Source organism: Carassius auratus, chromosome 10, assembly GCF_003368295.1.
Source record: "Carassius auratus strain Wakin chromosome 10, ASM336829v1, whole genome shotgun sequence".
Lineage (NCBI taxonomy): Eukaryota > Metazoa > Chordata > Actinopteri > Cypriniformes > Cyprinidae > Carassius > Carassius auratus.
The window spans coordinates 5527146-5534536 of record NC_039252.1 but is presented as its reverse complement, the minus strand read 5'-3'; the positions used below and the strand labels follow the sequence as shown (position 1 = coordinate 5534536).

Genomic DNA, 7391 nt, shown 5'->3' with positions numbered 1-7391 from the left:
AGTGATATTTTAAGGTTAAAAATAATAATTAAAAATCCAACAAATAATTTCTCTAAAATTTACATATATTATTTAAGTTTATGTAATGAAAATAAATAAGTATTTAACTAACTAATTATATTTTTAATATACCCTCAATATTTCTGGTGAATTCTAATAGAAATATTTGATAATTATTTACTTGTACTGATCTGTTTTAGAAACTAAAATTATTAAGTATTTCCTACCAATTTTCCTAAATAAAGTTCCAGCTTAATAAATGACGGTTTAAATAAATTGAGTAAATTTCGCGGCTAAAGTGATCACGTGTGCAGCTCCGCAGGAAAAAAAAATCTGCTTTCCTCAGCAGAGACGTCGACTAGCCATACTCCTCACAACTCCTGGTAAGTAACGTTAGTCAGCTAATTCTACTTACGTTTGTAACACTTTATTATAAAGTTAATAATTATTAAGCATTTCCTAACAATTGTCTTTGTATTTTACGTCATCTTCAACAAGTTTCGTAGCTTAATCGAAGTCACCTGAAGGACGGCTTTCCTGAGTTTCCTCAGCAACGGCAAGACCTGCACTCCTCTCATATCGTTGTACGTTTTGTAATTTAGCCAGCTAAGACTAAATATGTTTGTGATGTTTAATTCAGAAGTTAATTATTAAGGATTTCCTAACAATTGTGTTTGTATTTTGCGTCATCTTAAGAAGTTTAACGAGTTTCGCGGCTCAAGCAAGAGGCACCTGTCACTGAAGGACTGCTTTTCTCAGCAACGACGTGAACAGCATTACTCGAATTTCCTGTAAGTAGTCATTTTATAACGATGTATATTTGCAATACTTTATTCAAAAGTTGATTAAACATTGACCGTGTGTACGTGTACATAACAGTGTAGTTTTCTAAGTTAGTTAGTGGGGCAGCGATATGTATGTTAGGGTTTTTTTTGTTTGTTTTTTTTTTTTTTTTGGAGTGGATTAACTTTCGTACTAACGTTATTTGGATCACCGTTTATTTCAACCGCGTGAGTGTACCGTGGTCCAGCAACTATAACTATACATGCCCAATGGAAAACGATTTTGTACAGGTTCCCCTTTGGGGTCAGTGGCTTGTCAAAAGGGAACACATCATTTATGAACTTTCAAATGACATTCTGTCTTGTAAAAAGCTGTCACGTTGTTGTAAAACATCATAATTACTACATGAACTCAAGTATGAGCTCTTAAATCACCACTACAAATACGCCATGCAAAAGTATTTAAAATGGCGTGGACATAACATAGACTGGTGCGTTTTAATCAGCTCCCACTATAGGGAGTCAGCCAGTTTAAGGCCTGCTCCGTTGTAAAATCATTCTAGTGCACTGAAACCTAGATCACATACAATATCGGTCAAAAGTTTGAAAACAGTAAGCTTTTTAATGTTTATAAAATAAGTTTCTTAAGCTCATTAAGCTTGCATTTATTTAAAAAAAAAAAAAAAAATGCAGAAAAAACAACCGTCTATCCCCCCCTACCCTCTATCGCTATTTGGCTGGTAATTTTTTTAGGGTTACTCGCCAGACTGATATAACATTTATACACCACACACACACACATACATACATATATATATATATATATATATATATATATATACACACACATACATACATACATTAAAGCCGAATTTTCATTCCATTACTCCAGTCACCGCAGCTGTTTCAAAACAAATCCAGACCTAGTGGGTATTGAAGGACAGCGGAGGCTGGGGGAGGGGTACATTGTTTTAATTTTAATTAAAGTAATATTTTTGTTCCCTGAAACAGATCAGTTTAATTTTGCATCCTTAAATAGTTTGATTTCACAAATATATTATGTGTATTATAAATAAACAATTTGTTAGTCAAATACTAAATTGTTTTAGTGGAAAAAAAAGATAAAATATAACTACATTTTAGATAAAATTAACTGTTGTATTTTTAGTCAATTATTATATGTTTACATTTATGCATTTGGCAGAAGCTTTTATCCAAAGCAACTACATTGCATTTCAAGGTACACATTTACAATCGTATAATATTCAGAGATTTTATTAAGTTCATAAAGTTAAATATTATTGTAATATTTACTAAGCCACAGAATTATTTAGAGGGTTAAGGGTTGAGTGTGAGGGTTAATGCAATGCATATTTTTTTTTTCAAGTAGTGCAATTAAACAAGCTTTTTTGTTTCAAAACCATTAGTCATTTTACTTAAATATTAAACATGTTTATAAAGAAATTGGTTGAAATAATGCGGACCTCAATAAAAGCCTATAGCATTGATTTAAAGCATAGAAGCTCGCAGTTGGTCTCTTTTAATTTTTCTTTTAGGTTTATTGTTAAAAATAAATGTCCCTATGTAGAAAATTAACCTGTCCTCTTGTTAAGAAGAATGCTGTTAATTTTTGCAACTCCTCCCCCTAGTAAACTTTGTTTGAGATTTTACCTATCATACGGTCCAACAGAATGTTTGCTTCTTCAGGTGCTATTTGTTTTGTGTATTTGTCGCTTTCTTGTAACATTCAGGTTTGAATGTTAGCTCTAACCAGTTATCTTTAAAATTTGCCTGTAGGGTTCAGCTGATCTACCCGTCTTCGTACACGCAGAGTTGGCAGAGGAGGTCATAAAAATCTACATCCTTCGGGACAATGATGGGGCAGTCAGCGATGTAGGAGTTGTGATTGAGGGCATCACTGTCCTCCGCAGTCTTGGGAATCTCAGCAGAGCCTGCTGCTATCTTTTGGGAGTCACGATGCATTGGATTTGAGATATCCCAAGACCCACAAATACAGGTCCTTCTCAGAAAAATTAGCTTATTGTGATAAAGTTCATTATTTTCCATAATGTAATGATAAAAATTAAACTTTCATATATTTTAGATTCATTGCAAACCAACTGAAATATTTCAGGTCTTTTATTGTTTTAATACTGATGATTTTGGCATACAGCTCATGAAAACCCCAAATTCTCAAAACATTAGCATATTTCATCCGACCAATAAAATAAAAGTGTTTTTAATACAAAAAAAAAAGTCAACCTTTAAATAATTATGTTCAGTTATGCACTCAATACTTTGGGAATCCGTTTGCAGAAATTACTGCTTCAATGCGGCGTGGCATGGAGGCAATCAGCCTGTGGCACTGCTGAGGTGTTATGGAGGCCCAGGTTGCTTCGATAGCGGCCTTAAGCTCATCCAGAGTGTTGGGTCTTGCGTCTCTTAACTTTCTCTTCACAATATCCCACAGATTCTATATGGGGTTCAGGTCAGGAGAGTTGGCAGGCCAATTGAGCACAGTAATACCATGGTCAGTAAACCATTCACCAGTGGTTTTGGCACTGTGAGCAGGTGCCAGGTCGCTGAAAAACGAAATCTTCATCTACATAAAGCTTTTCAGCAGATTGAAGCATGAAGTGCTCCAAAATCTCCTGATAGCTAGCTGCATTGACCCTGCCCTTGATAAAACACAGTGGACCAACACCAGCAGCTGACATAGCACCCCAGACCATCACTGACTGTGGGTACTTGACACTGGACTTCAGGCATTTTGGCATTTCCTTCTCCCAGTCTTCCTCCAGACTCTGGCACCTTGATTTCCGAATGACATGCAAAATTTGCTTTCATCCGAAAAAAGTAGTTTGGACCACTGAGCAACAGCCCAGTGCTGCTTCTCTGTAGCCCATTTCCTGCACACGCCTGTGCACGGTGGCTCTGGATGTTTCTACTCCAGACTCAGTCCACTGCTTCCGCAGGTTCCCCAAGGTCTGGAATCGGTCCTTCTCCACAATCTTCCTCTTCCGTCCAGTCACCTCTTCTCGTTGTGCAGCGTTTTTTGCCACACTTTTTCCTTCCCACAGACTTCCCACTGAGGTGCCTTGATACAGCACTCTGGGAACAGCCTATTCGTTCAGAAATTTCTTTCTGTGTCTTACCCTCTCGCTTGAGGGTGTCAATGATGGCCTTCTCAGGTTGGCAATCTTACCCATGATTGCGGTTTTGAGTAATGAACCAGGCTGGGAGTTTTTAAAAGCCTCAGGAATCTTTTGCAGGTGTTTAGAATTAATTAGTTGATTCAGATGATTAGGTTAATAGCTCGTTTAGAGAACCTTTTCATGATATACTCATTTTTTGAGATAGGAATTTTGGGTTTTAATGAGCTGTATGCCAAAATCAACACTATTAAAACAATAAAAGACCTGAAATATTTCAGTTGTTGTGCAATAAATCAAAAATATCTGAAAGTTTAATTTTTATCAATACATTATGGAAAATAATGAACTTTTATCATAATATACAAATTTTTTGAGAAAGACCTGTACTCACTTGAGTTGTTCCAAAAACTGTTTCTTGAGCTGGATCCTCCAAAACTCTCTGTTAATGTTCAGAGGTTAAAAAATTATCTTCTTGCATAGTAGTGGTTCATGATCATCCCACAGAATGGGTATTCCTGATGGAAGTGTTTCTGTTATTGGATTAATTCTGTTGAAGGTTAGTTCACTCAAAAAGATGATGTTGTCATAATTTACTCTCCCTCAATTTGTCCCAAACCTGTACGAGTTTCTTTCTTCTGTTGAACACAAAAGATATTTTAAGTGAAGTGACGTGACATTCAGCCAAGTATTAAAGGGTGTTGGTTAACGCATTTAAAGGTTGCCATTGACTTTGCATAGTAGCCTTTTTTTTTTTTTTTTCCTATTATGGAAGTCAATGGCAACTTTCAACTGTCTGTTAACCAACATTCATTAAAATATCTTTTGTGTTCAACAGAAGAAAGAAACTCGTACAGGTTTGGGACAACTTGAGGGCGAGTACATTATGACAACATCATCTTTTTGGGTGAACTGTCCCTTTAATATTGATGTAAGTGTTGTTGTTTTTTTATGGTTTAATGAGTGGTAATGAGTGTGACTGCAAATGGCTGGTATGCACCAGGAACAAAGTAAGATGTCATTTCTCTTATGGCTATCATATTTTACATGTAATCTACTTGAATACTAAGATGGATGAAATGTTTCATAAGGTTTTATCATTTCCCTTATGGCTGCTTTACAGTTTTTAATTTTTGCAATCTACTGGAATATTAAAATGGATAAAATGTTTCAAAAGGTTGATTTTAGACTTTGTCTGATGTTTAATTGATAAATAAATGTTTAATAAAATATGTGTTTCTTTCTTTATTTGGTTTTATTATATTAATTATAAAGGGTAAATGGGTGTAAAAAAAAAAAAAAAGTGAATGCAACATTTTGATCATTTATAGTCCAATATTAAGTTAAATTCACTTTTACATGTAGTAAACATAGCACATTTGTTTGGTTAAATTTCATCCAATATATCAATTATATCTACTCAATATTTTTTTGTTTATTTTACATAGAATTACGGTTGTGGTGTTATAATTTTGATTATATCTAATTAATTTTATTTCTCATATAAAGTTATTCAGTTATTCAGATTTACTTAATTTTTTTACTTACAATTACTCAATTTAAACAGTATATTTCATTGATTTCACAGCTTTAAAATTTACTCAATTTTTTTGAGTGTAAAAATGTTTCACCAAAAAAATTGAGTAAATAATAGTTAAACTTTTTTACAGTGAAGTAGTGTTGAAAGTATTTGGCAGTACTAGCAGACACACAAACATACACACATTATTACCTCGACCACACTTTATTTCCAGATACGTTTCACGCCATTGTTGGGTGCTTTAATAATATAACTGTGTATGTGTTGTGTCATTAATACGCACATTAACTATTGAATTGTTATTTTAATCAGTTCATTAAAACAAACTGTCTGAAAGAATCAGTTCACAGATAAGTTTCAGAGATAAACAGATACATACATACAGGTAATATTGTGTATAATAGTTTCTTGCACAGACTGATAATTTCACTTCGTAAGACCTCAATATATTGTCATGAGTCACAAGTATTCATTTTGTGTTGCATGATATACTTTTTTGACTCTCAAGTGACAGTAACGCTTGACTTGAATTTTATGAATCATCAAGGACTATAGTTTCAGCTAAACTTTTTCTCTACTGCTCCACTGAAGAAATGGCCAGAAGGTGAGTAAATTAACAGCAAATGTAATTTTTTTTGTTGAACTACTACATTAAAGATCTGAAGCTGAAATAATACTGACTTATGGCTTCAACAGAATGTATTGTGGTTCAATTTCTCTATGGAGATACTTAATGGCATTTTTACTTTCAGAACCACCCTATAGGCAGATGACAGTTTTTTTCCTGCTTACCATGCAAAGGGTGTAAAAAAACTTGCTTTCCTAGTGCTTGTATTTCTGACAGTCTCATGTAAAATGCATTAGACTAGAGGATTTGATTTCTCTTCCACTGTTCTTCCACGTTCTCTGCCAAAACCTGTCTCCTTCTGTTATGTGTTGGTTCTCTCTTTATATCAGCCTCGTCAGGGCTTGACCTTGACCGATTCCTCAAGGTCTCGGCACATCTCCAGAGAATCATTAGTGCCTGCTGCTCATCTTGAGAAAATGAAACCGAGAGAGAGAGAGAATATAGACAAGCAGCCTTTAAATGTTTTATGGCTGACATTGTAACCACTTTTCTGACACTTACTGTTTTACGGCTACTCGTGATAAATCTCCAATCTTTAATATTTCCTTGTTTAATGCTCTTTTTTATTTAGAGCTCATGAATTTTTAATCAAGAGTTTCAGAGCGCAATTCATAGTTATGTTTTTCCAGGTAGAAACTGAATATATTATTATCATGACATTGCTGGTGACTTTGGAATAAGCACTTAATGAGAGAAAATTTAATAAAGATAACTATACGGTATATACTGAAATAGTTCATCCCAAAATAAAAGTTGTCTTGATTTATTCACCCTCACGTTGTCAGACCTGTATGACTTTCTGTTTTCTATGAGACATAAAAACAGCATCATTAGATCTCAAATCTTTATCAAAATCTGCCTAAATTCGTCTGGTGTAACACAATATTTCCACAGATTAAGGTTGCTAAAATGCATTAAGGAGACGGCCTGTTTTGACACAACAGCTGCAGAGTTTCAAAACCTAGCATGGGCTCCATTAAAACTACTCTAGATGTGCTGTTAAATGTGCTTTGCGTACAGTTAATTGAATGAATGACTTATTAAACTACTAAAACAGACTGACTGTTGGGAGGCACAGGCGCACACAGCCGCCTTCAGAGCGGAATATATATTGATGATGAAGATTGAAGTGGGAAAAACTGGGACAGAGAGGGAGGGAGGGAGGGGAGGAAGAGACAGATGAGGTGATATGGAGAGTAAAAAAGGGTACAAGGCAGACTATTCTGAAAGGTGTCAACAGGGACCGTCTTCCCACCTTCATTTTCACCTCTAACACACTTTCTGTGAGC

General features: G+C 34.8%; 1 long non-coding RNA gene across 1 annotated transcript; it reads left to right on the top strand.

Moving 5' to 3' along the window:
* Positions 1-367: 367 nt before the first annotated feature.
* LOC113110447 (uncharacterized) lies at positions 368-735 on the top strand. Its single transcript, XR_003293141.1, has 3 exons — positions 368-383; positions 499-584; positions 697-735. It is a non-coding gene; the product is annotated as an uncharacterized LOC113110447 (long non-coding RNA).
* Positions 736-7391: the final 6656 nt, after the last annotated feature.